The sequence below is a fragment of the Neofelis nebulosa genome, chromosome 13 (genome assembly GCF_028018385.1).
Source record: "Neofelis nebulosa isolate mNeoNeb1 chromosome 13, mNeoNeb1.pri, whole genome shotgun sequence".
NCBI lineage: Eukaryota > Metazoa > Chordata > Mammalia > Carnivora > Felidae > Neofelis > Neofelis nebulosa.
The window spans coordinates 64283959-64301238 of NC_080794.1; the positions used below are offsets into that span (position 1 = coordinate 64283959).

Consider the following 17280-nt stretch of genomic DNA (forward strand, 5'->3'; position numbering starts at 1 on the left):
TGCTGAAGTGTGTGTGTTAGAAGATGGGGTGACTGCAGTCTTAGTGCCTGCCTGGAGGGGGCCTTAGGAATTGGGCCTTTGGAGGAGGGAAAGGGCTAAGGCAGGGTGGGGATGGGTAGGAACTGAGCCTCCAGAGAACTTGGCAGTCTTTAGCCTCACCTTCAGCCCTCCTCAGGGAGCCCCTGTCACAACCCAGGGCTCTAGCTCTGAGCTTGCAGGGAGGGGCGTCCCCCAAACTCACCTCCATCCATCTCTTTTATCTGGGCTGCTGAAGGGCCGGAGCTCCAATGGGGCCTCTGATGGGGAACAGATACAGACCAGGCGGAAACAGCCGGAACTGTGCCGAGCTGGAGCTGAGGACCAGGCCAGGGGGTCAGTGAAGACAGATAAAGCTCAGAGCAGCTGGGGACTCAGGGGACCCGTGGGGAGGGGCAGGAGGGGCTTAGGGCAGGCTGTGTCCTGGGAGGAGGCAAGGGCCGGAAGCTCCTGATGGGGGCCAGTGTCCATCAAGGCTTTCAAATGTGCAGACAAGGCCTTTCATGACTCTTTGGGAGGAGAAAAGGAGCAGAGTTTCCTTCCCTAGGTGGGGCTGCAGGAAGGCCAGGGATGGCCTGCCTGCCAGGGATGAGGGTTCCTCTCAGGGTAAAGCTGAGCCTGAGAACAGGAGGGCCTCAAGTTCCTGGCCAAAGGCAGGGCTTTTGGGGGCCGCCTTACCTTTAAGGTGGAGATGGGAAAAGGGTTGGTAAGCTATTCTGCGATTTTAGTTCCTGTTTTAATTAACTCTGAAGGGCTTGGGGCCTCCCTGAACACCAGGGAGAGGAACGGAACCGACATTTATTTTCCTCTTTTCCCTTTTAAAGACAATTTTATTAAATCACTTTGTTTTCATTCTGGCTTGAACATGGGGCATTTAAATGGAAAAGTAATTATTTCACCTCGTTTGCTTATGGAGAAGGGAGAGTCAGGAAAGGGAGGGATGCCAGTAAGAGGAAGATGCTGGCAGCTTTGGACCGGCACGTGTGCAAGCAGGCACGCGTGCACGCGCACACACACACACACACACACACACACACACACAATCACGCCCATGTTCATACCAACAGCAATGTCTACACATATGCCCTCACATCGGCACACACTGTGTACCCACAGAACGACATGCCTTGTCCACATCTTCCCAAACACAGACACCTCACCTCTTGCAAGCACACGTCTACACTCTCCTGAAGACACACTTCTTCCCCACAGCCATGCTTCCAGGCAAATCTCGCTCTCTCTCTCTCTCTCTCTCTCTCTCTCTCTCGGGCACAAACACTCCCAACACATTGTGCTGGGAGTGCAGTATAGGCCCTCTTGCGGATACCTGCAAATGACCCTTCCGAGCACTGTGGTTTACGTGTGCACACCCCACCCCCCACAACCCCACACCATATTCAAGTCCTTCTGAGCCTATTGAGGTACATCATCACAAGCACGCCCAGGTTCAAACACACAACTCTCAGTCTCACACACCATGCACACCCTGCCAAGGATGCCTGGGGACAGATTTGGGTGAGGGGGGACATTGTCGTGGAGAAGGTGGAGGAGTAGTGGACCTCTGTCTCATTGGGATTCCTGGGCCCCCAAATCTACCTATCCCCCAGACCACTCCAGGAGTCCCTTTCTCTGCATCTGTAACGATCTTGGGAGGCCTGCTTGTGACCTTGATTCTGCAGCCTCTGGGACAGAGCTGCTGCCTCCCTCCCTCCCACCTGGCCGCTGGTGGAGGGCGGGAGCAGGCCAACAGGTCTCCCAGGCTCAGCCCGCGCTGGCTGGGACCCAGGTTCTAACCCTGGCTTCCCCCACTCGCCCCTCCCTGCCTGGCTGTGTGGATCGGCGGCGTCGGAGGGGTTAAAACTTCGGTAGCGCGCCCCCCTCCACTCCCACCCCTGGCTGGTACATGGAGGGCTGGGTTTGCGGGAGCCGTACCTGTACTTTGTCTTCATCTGTCACCCCTTCTGACAGTCAGATACATCTTGTCGGGGGGGGGGGGTCGTGGGGGCGGGGGAGCAATAATTAACCTCTCCCGTCTCATACCCCAAATACCGCCGCCTCGGCCGGGCTGCAGCAGGGTCTGCGGGAGAGAAGGAGGGAGGGAAGGGAGGAGATGGAGAAGGGCGAAGGAGAGAGCGGGAGACGATTGGGAGGAAGGGAGCAGAGAGGAAAGGCCCTGACATTTTTATTGCCCTGCCAACCTCCTGTCCACGCGCTCTTTCCACTCTCTCTTCCTGGGGAATGGCGGGCAGTTTCGAGAGGCGAGGAGAGTACAAGAAAGCATTGTGTGCTCAGAACTCACCGCTTCCCCTCACATCCGGGAGTTCGGGCCCCTCTGGAAGGGGCGGATCTGGGGAACAGTGGGGTAGGGAGGAGGTTGTCCGCATACTAGCTTAGCACGGGGACCTGGAGGAAGAGGAGAGGGCTTTGGACCATGTAGCCTCCGTGGGGACGCCATGCCGATATCTCCCATTTAGGACAAATGACTAGAGCCTGTGTTAAGGATTAATTTTTCTTTCAATCAGTGAAGGGGGAGGGGTCATATGTTATTTCTGGGGAGGCAGGTGACTCCAATGCCAAGGGACCCTGGATTAAAAGCTCTCCAGGTTTGGGGTGGGAGACAGAGGACACTTTGAAAAAGAAAAAAAAAAAAAAAAAACCTTTGGGGAGGGAGTGGCTGGAATCAGAGCTTAGATAAAAAGAAGATGAATTTGTCTTGAGCTAGGTCCTTGGATGAAGCAGGCAGGATTCAGGTCAGACAAGACTTGCCTGTAGCTAAGGGGATGGACTTGGATATAGAGCATTCCCAGGCGGACTGCTGTGTGTCCCGGGAATACCCAGGAAGGAGCTGGGAAGCAGCCAGAGGGGAAGAGAACTGTTGCTGTCACTGCTGGGGCTGCTGGGGGCACAGAGACAGGGCCCAGCCTGTCCCCTGAGCAGCCTGAAAACCAGGGGATTCTAGCATTTTCCGTCTCTTTGAGAAGTTGTTAGTCAAATCTGTCATCGACAGCATCTGAGAAATGGGACCTTTCCTCCAGTCTCTGATAGACTTGTGGACTTGGCATTCATTGTCCACGAGTCAGGATCCCGGGTTCTCATCCTGGTTCTGCGGACAGAACCAGTTTTAGCTGGCTGCGGGAATGAAGAGAAGTCATTTAACCTCTCAGGACCTCAGCTTTCTCATTTGTAAAGCGGGGGGGGGGGGGGGGGGGGGGGGGAGCGGGGAAGGCTGATGCGACAAACTAGAGATACCGCTGCTGCTAGTGTCCTATGATCTTCTAAGACCTGAGGAGCATTGACAGCCTCAGCCGTGTCCCCCTCCCCTTACTCGTGCTCTGTGCTCTGAAGCCTCCCGCCTGAGCAGCACAGATGCAACTCCAAAGAGGCTCGCTTTCTACTCTCTCTCCCTCTTCCCCTCCCCCCTCACACACACACACACACACACACACACACACACACACACACACACACACACAGCCTCCTTGCCCCCTGTACTGTGCATCCCAGGACTCCCAATCATCCATAAAATTTGCTGTGGTTGGGAAGGAGCCTGGGGCCAGGGCACCCCAACAGAAAAGCTGACTCTGTGTATTTCTGTTAACAGAAAAAACGAAGAAAAGCCTAGCAGAGCTGGATAGCGGGGCACCAAGGCACAAAGTTAGCACTGGTAAGGACTTGCCAAATGGGGAGAGGGAGCATTGGGAACGGAAGAGAGCCAGGAAAGGTGAAGAGAGAGAAAGAGAAGGCGCAGCTCAGCTGCAGGGGACTCACGCGGAGAGTGAGGAGTGAAACGCGCTGACAGCCTTGTCAGGAAATCACCTCCAAGCATCCCACACCCTGGTCTGTCAGTTCCATCTCCCCAGGGGAGGAGCCCCTGTGAGTCACTGCTGCCGTCGGTCCCCTGGATTTCACTCCCCACCCCCCAAGCACACAGCTCTGCTCCAGAAGGGAATTAATTTCTGGCTCTTATTTTCTTCACCTGGAGAAGTGCTGGGCATTTTGGCAGCATAAGGGGAGAGGAGAGAAGCAGAAGAAGTCATGACTGCCTAGGGCGGGGGGTGGCTGAGGGACATCTAGGGTGGCGCTGAGTGACCCAGGGCAGTGTGGTGCCTTGGACTGAGCTGGTCTTCTAGGCAAGCACGGTACTTAAGGAAGAAGGGGTTTTTGCTCTAACAGCATGGGGCCTGGGACAGCAGTAGGCCACCTAGGACCCGTCAGGGGCCCTGGAAAAAAACTGTGCTCTTGTTTAAACTCAGTCCTGCTGAAGGGGAGGCTTGGAGTTGGAGGGAGTGATTCGGGCAGCCTCATTTGTGGAGCGGAGAGTCTCTCCCTCTCTCAGCCCTGGGGGGGTCAGAAATGAGTCCCACTTTCTTCAGGCGCGCTCTGGGGGTTCTTCTCTGGCCCTGCCTCCTTTTTCCTAGCGCCTCTTCAGTTGGTATAAACCTCATGTTCTGGCCCCAGTCCTGACTGTCACCCCCAGAGCTTCCCCCATCACGTCACCCATCCATCACCTTCCTAAGGTGACAGACTCTGCGTCTGTCTCTAGGAATCCTTTTTATTGTTTTTATTTTTACAATCTAGTACATGAATATAGGATTAGAGGAGTTTCAAACGATCCAGAAATGCGTAGAGTAAGAAGGAAAAGCCCCTCTTTCCTCTTTCCCGCTAATCTTATTCTCTTCTCTGTAAGTTACCGCTCTGAACAATTTGGTGTGTATTCTTCTAGATCTTTTACATATCTACCATACACGTACAGTCGGACAGACGCGCACACAAATTAGATTGAAAAACAATTACTATAGAGATTTATCATGCCATACTACTATCTTATTATTTGTTCTTTTCACTTAAAAACTATCAGAGATATTTTCCAGGCCAACACATAAGGATACACCTCAACACATATAGATGTTTCACATGGCACTCCATATTAGATTTCACCAGTTCCTTATTGGTGGGCCTTTTTGTTATTCCCAAGTTTTTCTTTTACAAACGATGCCACGGTAAGCCTTCTTAAATGTCTGTCATTTTGTACAAGAATGAGTGATTCTGGGGCGCCTGGGTGGCTCAGTTGGTTAAGCGTCTGATTTTGGCTCAGGTCATGATCTCACGGTTCTTGAGTTCGAGCCCCACGTTGGGCTCTGTGCTGACAGCTCAGAGCCTGGAGCCTGCTTCAGATTCTGTGTGTCCCTCTCTCTCTGTCCCTCCCCTGCTCATGCTCTGTCTCTTTCTCAAAAATAAATAAACATTTGGGGCGCCTGGGTGGCGCAGTCGGTTAAGCGTCCGACTTCAGCCAGGTCACGATCTCGCGGTCCGTGAGTTCGAGCCCCGCGTCAGGCTCTGGGCTGACGGCTCGGAGCCTGGAGCCTGTTTCCAATTCTGTGTCTCCCTCTCTCTCTGCCCCTCCCCCGTTCATGCTCTGTCTCTCTCTGTCCCAAAAATAAATTAAAAAAAAAAACATTAAAAAAAATTAAAATAAATAAATAAATAAATAAACATTAAAAATTGTTTTAAAAAGAATGAGTATTTATGAGATTCAGATTTCTAAAAACGGCATCACTGGGTCCAAAGACACTCACTGTATATCTAACTTTGATTTTTCCTTTAAGCTTGAAACCGACGTTTCCAAGCAAGTGCCCGTGGATGCTTCCAAGATGGTGATCTGGTTATTTCCAGGTAAATGTCTCCAACACTTCAAACTCAGTAAGTCCAGTTCCAAGCTCATTATTCCCTCCCTTCCATCCTGCTACTCTGCCTCCCAGACTACATTGGTCAGCATCACCCTATAGATCTTGTCACCCACATGCCACACCTTGGGTCGTCTTTGACCAAGGTGTCTTGTCTGTGTGTCCAGATTTGCCCAGGATTGTTCAGTGTATGTCTACTGTCTTGGTAAAATGACTGATAGTACTCTTTTCATCCTCAAAACCGTTCTGGATTGGACAATAAATTATATGGTCACACTATTCCTCCTCATCTCTGATTCCTGTTCAACCCATCAGTAAGTCCCACCAACATCGTTAGGCTTCGGTGATGACAGGCTCTTAAACTAGCCTCCCTGCTCTGTATTTCTCCTCTGTTCAACTCATCCTTAGACCTCACCACTAGTCTTGTCTATTTAGGCCACGACTTTTATCTTCTTACTCTCCTGCTTCCCATTGCCTACAAGACGGAGTCCACTCTAGACCCATCTTATGCCATAGCTGTCCAGAGAACATACACCCATCCGACAGGTCAGGAATCTGTATCGCATTATCTGGAGAAGGGCTAGTAATCAGGCACTGGAAAAATTGTTCCATGCCCCCTAGATCTGCATGAGATGGCCTGGCAAGAGGAAGACAAATTAATAATTGGTGAAGAGAAAAGATTTCATGTGGTCTGAATGAATCCTGGAAAGTGGCTTGGTGTCTCTCTGAATTCAGATCTGGGGGTGTCCATAGAGAGAGGTCTCCTTGGGCAACAGCCCCCCCCCCCCCGCCAACTCACATTTTCTCCCCACCGCTCACCTGCTTTTTCCCCTGGTTTCACAAAATTCCAGCCAGTTTTCCTCCATTTCTTGTTCCAGGGCTGGAGTCCTCAGGGACCTCTTTTCATGTTTGGCCATTTCTGGTTGGCTCTCATCCAGCTGCTGCCTGCCTGAAGCACTCCAGGCCAACTGGGAGCAGCATTCTACAGGATCGAGGAGAACAGGAACACCCAATCCTTGGGTAAGAGTAAGGGTGGCAACATAGAGCCCATTGTATGTATATGTGGTATTGTTAGAGTCAGCCTTCCAATGCTTCAAGCCACATCCTGGGGGAACTATTCTAGGGAAACTTCAGGGTGGGATTAGTCAGAACTCCCTCTTCCTCCCCCACCACATTAACCCCTACCCACCTAAGTCTTTATGATAAGCCTCCAGACCTCTTCACCAAATCTAAGGGCACCTGCAGCCTTTCCACTCCCTTCCCTGGCATCCCCTCCCTTCACTCAGATGTTGCCAAATGGATGGTGAGCCTGGATAGATCCTGGTGGCCAAATTCCAAACAAAGGGGGAGGCATCCTGGCCCCCCGCCAGTGTTCCGTCCATGGTAATTTGGCAGGAAAGCGCCAGCTGCATATATCTGCACATCTGTTTATGCCTCTGGCTTGTTATTTATTCTCTGCCTTTCATGGGCAGCAAAGCCAGAGCGCACCTCAACTCTTCCCAAGTTAGATTAACCAGGAAAGAAGGCTGGGACACTCAGTCACTACAATTGCTGATGTTCATTGAAGGGTATGCCTTCTCTAGCAGCTGCTGCCACTTTTCAAAGAGACGCAGAGGAGAGGCATGAAAGGGAAGGGAGGAGGCGGGAAAGGGTGGGAGGAGAGGGAAGGAGAGACGAGGGAGGGCTGTGGAGTTAGAGTTTGTAGTTATGTTGGGAGTCCTTCAGGCAGATGGGCCGATCCCTGACCCCACTGGAGATGGGGAGAGCTGGCCAGCCAGTCTGAAACACAATCACTCTGACCTTCCTTCCTGCTAGATACCGTGTTTCAGCGTGTGTGTGTGTGTGTGTGTGTGCGCGCGCGCGCGCGTGTGTGTGTGTGTGTGTGTTCTTGTATGCTGTGGGTGAGCAACAATCCTGGGGATAAGGCTTTTTAACAGAGGTTACATAAGACAGGCTTCTTGAGGTGCTTAAATAACTTTTCTTGAGGAATTCCTGGGATGAAGTATGTGGTGAAGAACCAGGGCCAAGCTCTGTCCCTGGGATTAAGAAGGAGAAGGAGCGAGGAGAGAGAGGAGAAGGAGGGAGAGAGGGAGGGATAAAAGGAAGGGCAGGAGGAGGAAAAGGAAGGAGTGTTAAAGAGTAGAGAAACATGTTCAGCAGGGAAGAAAGAGGGATGGGTGGAGGGGCCTGGAAGTTTGGAGATCCTTGGCATAGGTGCTATCCTTGGTCCTGACTGACAAAGGTCCCAGGAATATCCCAGAGTCCCTGTCCTGGATGGTCCTCCCAACTCCCTACAATATCCTTTGAAAGGGACTGAAGGATTTTTAGAGTAGGAACAAAGCTCTGGAGCTCATCTGGTGAGAACTGAATGCACAGATCTGACCCCTCCCACTCTTACCCCATCTCCCTCTCCTGCCTTTTTCAAAGCAACCCCCTGTCCAGTCAATGCTCCTTGCAGGGGACAGATAGGTGTGGGCCCAGAGAACCCTGGGTAGATCTCTTGGTTAAGAGTGCAGGCATCTGAGCCCTGGGGACCCTTGACCTGAGTGGAGGAAAGAGGGGGTGCCCTAGTGTGGGGAGCGCCGGCCTGGTCAGACTTAAAGCAACTAAACCCTACCAAATTCTGGACAGACATTTTGCTTCTACTTTCCCTCACCTCCTTTGCAAAACCCAGATACCAACATCATTTTTACCCTCCTTCAAAAAATTATATGTAACGAGCTGTTCACAGGCAGTACTTGCACAGATGGGGGTTTAATCAGCTGGAGTCTAAGCACACGGGCATTCCAGCCTAATCCAATTCCCATCCGTTCATTAGGGGAAATATTCATCACCCAGAGATTACAGCAGGGCCGAAGCTCTGAATGGATTCTAAAGAGCTGTCACTGGAGCAGTAACCGCACCCGCTGAGACAGGAGGCCAGATTGTGCAGAGGGGGCCTGGCAGCCCCTGGCCATGCCCCAAGACCCCTGGTCCTATGAGGCTACTTCATAGTTTTTGCTTTTGTTTTTGCTTTGAGAATCACTGTTTATAGGCCTGGGGGCCAGACACCAAGGGGGAAGATAGGGAAATATCAACTGCCTTTGGGAGTCCCTGTTTAGAGGGGAGACACATCATCCCTTGCTTGTAGGGAACCCCCAGTCTAATGGGGAGAGAAATGGCCCCCACTTTCTAGACTGCTCTCCGAAGAGTGCTAACTTATAAGTGACAGACATCTTTGTCCTAAAATCTCTAGCAAGAAGCAAGAAATTACCTCCTCGTGAAGGCAGAGGTAAGAGCATGACTCCTACCAGTCCCTACAGCAAATCAGCGGCAGAAGTTGGGCACAGAAGGCAAGCTGCAGACTCCAGACTAAGGAACACCATGACTTCCCTTCTACCATGGGGGGAACTGGGCCAGGGGAAGCCAGGGAGAAGGGCAAGGGACATCTCCAAGGTTGGCCTCTCCCGAATAGATGAGACTCTCATTGGTGTCAAGTGACTTTCGCCTTCTGGCATTGGGAATCTTGACTATCTCCCTGTGGTACCTGCCCACATCCCCACTTGAAGTTCGGAAAACCTATCTGTTGATCTCCACTGGCTTCCCTGGTGCCACTCTATGTCTGCCATTTTTCTCTTATCCTCCCTGGTAGTGTTGGTGGGTGTGTTGCCTCAGGTGGCACAAACTCATCCCAGAGTGTGTCTGACCCAAGGGCAAGGCATTCAAGGGCTAGACTGTGGCCTCAAAGTCTGTAGCGCTTCCTGCCACCTTCAATCCTAGACAGTCCTATGGGCTGAGGAGAACTGTCACCTGCATCCCCTGTCTCCTCTGCCCTTCTGCTCACCTGGCCCAGGACAAAAGTAGGGGAGGGAGAGAATGGAGCATGTGGCCCACCTTCCCCTAGGGGTGAGGGAGAACTTTCTGGACCAAGCACACTGAAATGGAGACCTGAAGGGTAAGGGGGAAATGCCCAAGTGTGGGGCAAGATGGGGACTGTCACCCTTATTGGCCCCTTCTGCTCCTCACACCTCTTTTCTCCCAGACTTGTGGGACTGCTTCTTGGCTCAGGGCCCTTCAGTCCAGTCTCCTCAAGAGGTCCTCCTCCACTAGCCACACCCTGCCCAGCATCCAGCTTCCCCAGAGACTTCCCAACTCTGGGATTACACCGGGACACTTTCCCCCAGGGATTCAGTTGAAAGACTGAGGACCCAGAGGAGAAGGATCCAGAGAGGGTGGGATCCGGGTATTCCTCAAAGGGAGCACCTGGTGGCAGGAAGGCACGTGGTGCTGCTGCTCCCGGGGCCACGACCTCAGGTGGGGATCAGAGACCTGGGGCAGAGGGAGCTGACAGAGGGGACGAGATCCAGATAAGAAATGAACAAGCAGGTGAACCACAGGGATACCTGAGAGTGCTGGGCTGTGGGGATCTGTAAATACCCTCTCATTCCAGCACAGATGTAACCTACCTGGGACATGGGACCTGGAGCCACATCCTGCTGCTGAATGGGAAATGGCAATACGGTCAGGGGCCTGGCTTCAAACTCTGTTTTCACCCTTCCTAGCCATGGCATCTTTGGTCAGCCACTGCTGTGTATCTGACTCTTGTTTCTTTATTTGTAAAAGTTCGGCTGAGAACCCAGGACAGAGATTTATTACAAGGAATTGGCTGATGTGATTGTGGGGGTTGGCATTCTGAGAGGCATCCTGGGTTCTTGATGCTCTGACTCCTTCTAAGGGGGTGGGCCTGAGTGGGGCGGAGCATGCGTTATCATAATATATGCATATTTTATATGCAGGAGATCTATTTCAAGGAACTGGTTTCCGCAACTGTGGAGGTTGGCTAGGCAAGTACAAAATCTGTAGGTCATGCAATCAGGAAGGAAAGAGAATAGCTCAGGAACAAGTTGGACCCCGGGGCAATGGTAAGGCCATTGTCCACAGCCCATCAGGAAGAGGAGTCTAGCGAGGGGAGGGCAGCCGGAGTGTCCTTCATCAGGAAGTGTGTCCCTTTCAAGGGCTTGCCTGCTTAGGCCAGGCTTACAGGGGATACTCTCCCTAAAGTTGACTAATTAGGGACTTTAATTACATCCTTCAAATCCCTTTGCAGCAGGCCCTAGATCAGTGTTTGCTTGAATAACAGGGAGAGGGTGTGTGTTTGCTACAAAGTGACGGCCGCCCTCTCTCCCGTTCTCGGAGAGAGTGTAGCCTGGTTGACCCGTCAAAGGAAATCACACGGCAAAAATGATTTTTATGAAGATTAACTATTAGATACTCTTTGGGACAGTTTCCCGACAGCTGGGACTCGCTCGGGAATTTACGCACCAAGGAGCTGAGGCTCTGCTTCTCTTAACAGAGGGGACCTGAAGAGGTTCCGGCCATAGTTGTCTTTGGTCAGAAGCGAGGGTGTCTCTGTGGGGCTCCTGAGGTGTGTGGATATGGCACATCATGGGGAGGACCTCAAGATCAACCAGTGCTCCGGAGATGCCCTGCCCTGGCAGTTGGGGCCACCGCAGCCAGAGCTGCGGCAGCAGATGACCGTCCCGGCCCTTGGTGACCGGTGGGGCTGCAGCAGGTAATTACCGGGCAGAGGCTGGGAACTGACAGGGTAATTATTAGCTTCTAATTGCAGGGCAAACCCAGGCCGAGATCCTTCTCTCCAAAGCAGAGGGCATTACTATTTGCATAGCAATTAATTACTTTGGGAGCTGCGGAATTTAATTACCCACTCGTCCGCAGGAGCCAATAATTAAATTACTCTCAGAAACAGGGTATTTATTTCCCAGTTAGGCTGAGCAGGTAGCTCCTACCTTGGGGAGTGAGCCTGGGTGGTGACCCCTGAACCAATGGTTGGCCCCCCCGGCTTGAGCACTCAGAGTGGCAACCTCAGTGCCGCAGGAGGGAGTGTCCGCCCCGTGACGCAGACGGACGCTCGACACACAAAGATGCAGGCCCTCGTGGAGCACGCTCAGACCCCGGGGGCTGGCTCTCACACACGTGGTCGCCGGTGGAGGCAGGGACGCGCGGGCGCACCCACAGCGTCATGTAAACCATGGACGTAGCAAGAAGGGCAAAAAGACCAAACAGGGCACTTTCGCTCTGTCGTTTGGCCACAGCTGGCTTGGCCTAACTTGTGTCAAAATGTCAAAATGTATTTTTAGTACCGTGTACTGTGGCCAACGGACTGATTCTGAGTCCATCTAGTCCTTCTAGAATCTCTTTTCATCCCCGATTCCTCTCAGGGCTGTGTCGGGGTTGGGAGGGGCTTAGGGCAGCGTGGGGCTTAGGGAAGGATTGAAGAACATCACTTGATAATAATTTAAAAAATCGGAGAGTTTAATGTTCCTGCATCAAAATGTCCGTGTCAAGATGTCAGATACTCTTGAGAGATGGGGGCCTCTGGAGTCTTCCAAACAGAGTGGCCCTTGGGAGCAGGGCTGTGTTAGGTTCAGTCCTTACTTCTCCCTCTTCATAGAAGGCAAGGTGGGGCTGGGGTCATGGAGGTAAGAAGGAGCTGAGGGGAGGGGGAAGCCACCAAGGGTGTGTCTGGATCAGCTCACCCGCTGACTGGGACAGCCTGTCCCCCAGGCCTGAGAAAGCCTAGAGTTCGGTTGGCATCATTCCCATTTCCCCATGGCTGTCCCCCAAGTCCACCTGCCCTGTTCTCCACCTCGCTGCCTGGGCAGTCAGTAGCTGCCAGCTAGTTGAGGCAAGGCTTTTGCAGACTGTGGGGTGACGTGTCTGGCTCCGGTGCTGGGGATCCCAGCGGTAGGACCGCCTGCTGCTGGTGATGAGACGTCCAGTCCTCTGGGCCAGCGGACCTGGGGTCTTTGTGTGCCACCACCCTCAGAGGAAGGATGGAAGAGATCTGGCTCGCCTCCCTCGCTCTTCACTCTGGGAAGGGTCTCAGGCGAATCAAGCGGGCGCTGGTTATTCTGGCCTTTTAGATTCCCCCTCACTTTCCCCCAGGTGACATTATTGAGCCCCTGCTCTGTGCAGGTCCAGAGCCAGGCCACCTCCCTGCCCTGCTGCCTTTGGTTGCGTTCCCAACTGACATTGGCGCCCAGCCCTGACCTCTTGCACCCCTCCTCCCAAAGCCTAGAGCTGAGCCCTGCTCCGACCCCTCCAGCTTGGCCTCAGGTCCTCCCGGGGTGGGATCCTATAGGCGCTTCTAATGCAGTTCTCCCTGACTCTGTTCAGGGCACCCACCACCAAGGAAGAGCCAGGGCCGGCCCTCAGCCCAGGCTGCTGACAGCAGCGATTCATCTCCATCACAGTAATGGCGTCCCCATTAATCGGCCATAAACTAATAAAGCAAGCACTTTCCACCCCACACCCCCCCCCCCCAACTTCATTAAGTCTTTAGTACATTAATATGTCTTACTTAGTGTCAGCTAAGCCTCTTTCTCCGTTTGGGGTGGAGCACGGTGGGATGGGCGCCTTGCCCGGTGGGCGGGTGACCATGACCCCTCCCGTGGCCTGGGCAGAGGGTCTGCTGACTCAGGGCCACCCACCCCCCCCCCCCTCCTCCTCCGCCCACCGCCCGCTGAGAGGCCCTAGAGGCCCAGGGAAGCAGGAGCAGGAGGAACAGGAAGAAATGGGGAGAAGCCGAGGTGCAGGGAGGAAAGAGAAGGAGGAGGAGGGAGGGACTGAGGAGGAAGGGGGCTGGCAGGAAAGGAGGAGACGGGATGGGGGAGGAGCCGTGCACCTCCAAATTAAATTTGTGATTCAGGCATCAGATGGGCCGACAGCCAGAGATTAATTCGACTGATCGAGTTATAAAGAGCGGGAGGCCTGGGTAATCAATCTTGCAGCTGTCAGGCCGCCAGGCAGGAGTATTAACCTGGCGAGACGGCACATACCGAGGACTTCTTCATTTCATTCACCCCAACCACGTCCCTGACCACCTCTGGCCTGTCTCTCCAAATAATAATAATTGTGGCTGTTAACGATGACAGAGACAGGCTCTTCTGCCAGGGCCTTCTCTCCGGGAACTCCCGCCCGCCGCTCAGTGTGACCAGAAGGCAGAGCAAGTAACAGCTGGTGGCCCTCCTTGAGAGGTGGGGAAATCGAGGCAGGGACTCCAACAAGACCTTCAGACGGGCCAGAGGTGGGGTTGGGAAGGCACTTGGAGATAAGGACACTGTCCTGGATCCCTCTTGCTCGCCAGGGAAGGAGCTGTGCCCCAACGAGGGGGCACAAACCCGTGGCACTTTCAGCTCTGGCTGAGGAAGCTGGGCTCCAGCTGTCTCCTCCTCTGGCCTCTGCCCACCCTGAGCACAGCTCTGAGTGCTGAGTGGGCTGCTTGGGGGCCCCACCCCGGCCTTGGGCTGGGGCCCTGTTCTTGCTGGCAAGCCACCTTTCCTGCTCCCTCTCCTCGCCCGACAGTGTCAGTCCGCACCTGGGGTGGGGTGGGGGTCTCCCTGCAGAGACTTGTGGAAATACCATCCCTTGGGCAGAGAAGGGGTGTGTGGGGGGGTGGATACTGCCTTGAGGTTGACGCCTCTCTCAGTTCCGGCTAATTTTCACATCCTTCAAACTCTGATATCTCTTTCTTCCTTGCTCCGGGGAAAGGAAGGGGGAAGAAGGCACAGTGTGTGTGTGTGTGTGTGTGTGTGTGTGTGTGTGTGTGCACGTGTGTGTGTGTGTGTGTGTGTGTGTAGTTTTGGGGGGCCGTGTATAAAGATGTGATGCGGGCATGTAAAAAGACACCCTTAGGGTATGAGGGAAGTGAGCCAGGACTGAGTCAGCCCTCTGAAATCCTCAGGCCAGGGTGCACTGTAAGTAGTGAAGGCCTTGGACAGTCAAGGCGAGGAGACAGGAGTCCTCTCCTCCTTTCTTAGTAAGAGCCAGGCATAGCGTTACTTGAGGGGCCATGGTCCCTCTAGTGCTCTAACAACGTTATCTATTATTATGTTGTGATTATTATTGTCAATCTAGGGACCACCCCACCCTGCAGACAACAATACAATTCTCATTTATTGTGTTCTAAGTATTTCTAGATTCTTGCTAAGCGTTTTATATATGTTACAACTTTAATGTTCACAAAAAGCTCTACAGAGTAGGTTCAATTTTCAGTCGCATTTTACAGAAGAACACTTGAGGTTCAGAAGGGTTTGGGTACTTGCTTAAGCTGGCGTTGCCAGGAAATGGTAAAGCCAATAGTTACCCTGCCCAGCGCCTCAGTACAGGCAGACTTTGCCCAAGGCCCCCAAATTCACTTGCACTCCACCGTGGCCCCTCCTCAGCATCCCCTATTGGCTGATTCTGGATATCTCCAGCTGAGGTTCCCTGGGCACTGGATCCCTCTGGGTGTGAGGAGGGTGGGGAGGGTGGTGCTGTTTGTTCAGAGGGTGGGGGGGGGGGCTGGGTGTCAGAGAACACTCATCCAGGGCAAAGAGAAGAATAGGGCCCCGCCCGGGGAGGCTACTCAGTGCCCTAGAGTAACCCCAGGGAGTAGGATTGCCCCCTCCCCAGGCCCCATGGCCTTTTGGGAAAGGAGAGGGTGCTGACTTACCCACATCCCCCTCCTCCCCAGGGATGGAACAATTGGAGGGATGCCATGCTGGGTGTGTGTGACAGGGAGGGATCCTGACTTGGATGGATCTAGAGAGAAAGCTCTCAGTCTCTTGCCTGACCCCAGCTGGGGCTGGGTTGGGGTTGGGGTGGGGGAGTGGGTCTGACTGGGGAGGCAGCCAGGCCAGCCCCTCTCCCAGGCTCCCTGGGACCCATTTCAAGTGGCTGCTTCCAGGCTGGGCCAGCCAGAGGGAGGGGGAGCGGGAACAGGGAGACTGCTTCCAAGCAAAGGTTCAAGGGTCTCCCTTCCTGAGCCCCTGCCCCCTTGCTCAGGGCAGCCATTGATTCCACGCTGTCAGTCTCAGCGTCTACTCCTTATTCTTTATCCGGGGCCAAGGAAAGGAGAGTACGTGCCACCCCCAGCCCATCTGGAGGTCATTCTTGTACTTGGGGTGGGGATGGATGAGGTCCCCTGGCATAGACCCTCAGGGACCAGAATCCCCAAGTCTGAAGGCTTTGATCATGGGGGTAGCTGGGGATTTAACCTGTTGTGGCTACCCTCGCACACTTCTGTCCCCTCCCACCTTCTCCTTCATGCCAGATCCTGCGTTGAGGCCTGGGCTTTAACAGTTCAGGGGCCTCTTGTGACAGTAGTGTTGGGGGGCGGGGGCAGCGTTCTCTGGTTTCTAGCTTTCTCACCCCATCAAGGCGGGAGTAGAATGAGACCCATTCTCATTCTCAAGACAGTAGAATGAGCTGTCTTGTCATGAGCACCATGATGGCCCCTCGAATCTTCTCTATGCCTTAGCTCCCCATCTAGGTAATAGGGAACTGCCTCCATGATCTCTGCCTCTTCTGCCTTAGGAGGGGGAAAGGTGGGTTGTTGGGGAAGGAGAGAGGAGAGATCTTTTAAGGCAAATCATGTAGAACATCTCTTTCAAAACCTGGCTGTCTCTCAAAGCCTCAGTTTCTTCATCTGTAAAATGGGAGAAATAATGCCTACTTCCGTGGCTTGTGGTGGTGCTCAAGTGAGATGGCAGAGAGGGTCTTGCACTGTGTCTGGCACATTGTGGGTGCTGAATAAATATCAAACCCATCAGCCAGAGCAGGGCAAGAGCTAGGGGTGTGGTGGAGGTGTGGGCTTTAGGGGAGAATGACTCTTTCTCGCCCTCTGCCTTCCTTCCCTCCTGGGTCCTGATCCCTTACCCGGTGACAAGCCCAGGCAGAGGCCTTGGACTTGGACGCCCCACTCTGAAGAGCTCTTGGACAAGGCTGGGAGAATGTCTGTGTGCCGGACAGGGATGTACTCGAGGACTGGGTGTGATTCCACATCCCTGTTTCAAGAATGGAATTGTTTGGACATCAGCCAAGTGGTATATGTGAGTGTGTGTGTCAGTGCACGTGTGTGTGTGTGTCAGTGCACGTGTGTGTGTGTGTGTGTGTGTGTGCGCGTGTGTCTAGGCTCAATGGCTGGCATCAAAATACTTGCTGATTAATCTCTGTCTTCTCGTACCCAGCCCTGGTCCCCTAGAAGCTCCAGGCCTTCACTGGTGTCCAATGGGCCTGAGGGGGCAGAATCAGGCCCAGGAAGATGGATTTCCCCGGTCCCCTCAGCCCCAACCCAGCAGGGGAGGGAGAAGACTGCTTCATTATGTTTAATGGGATTATTGGGGGGGATAGTAGTCATGGGGCATTAGCTGCTAATTGGGTCCATAATAAAGTTAATAAAGCTCTTATGGTCTTTGCCATTAACTGTAATTAAGGGGGTGCTCTGTGGCAGGGTGGGGGGTGTTGGCGGGGAACGGGTACATAGCTCTTGCTGGTAGAAGGAGCCAGAACAGGAGCAGGTGATGGGGAAGCTGGCAGCCATGCCAAGGCCAGGAGCTGCACCCTGGGCTGGGCTCACCACAAGGTCCTCTGGGAGCTGGAGGGGATGAGGTGGACAGGAAGCGAAGGGCGTCCATGATGTGCTGTACATGAGAGCAGGGGGAAATTATTAACCCCAACCCAGATGTCCATACGCTTGAGGAGGCTCAGAACACAGAAGAAATGGCACCTCCAAGGAGAG

General features: G+C 53.5%; 1 long non-coding RNA gene across 3 annotated transcripts; it reads left to right on the plus strand.

The window, feature by feature from the left end:
- Positions 1-3259: 3259 nt before the first annotated feature.
- Positions 3260-16948, plus strand: LOC131493243 (uncharacterized). Of its 3 annotated transcripts, XR_009252534.1 has the most exons (4): positions 3260-3909; positions 5643-5709; positions 6599-6740; positions 16730-16948. It is a non-coding gene; the product is annotated as an uncharacterized LOC131493243 (long non-coding RNA). The 3 variants fall into 3 exon arrangements; XR_009252532.1 differs by lacking the exon at positions 3260-3909 and having other exon boundaries at positions 5533-5709; XR_009252533.1 differs by lacking the exons at positions 3260-3909; positions 16730-16948 and adding an exon at positions 8956-14322 and having other exon boundaries at positions 5533-5709.
- The last annotated feature ends 332 nt before the right edge of the window (positions 16949-17280 follow it).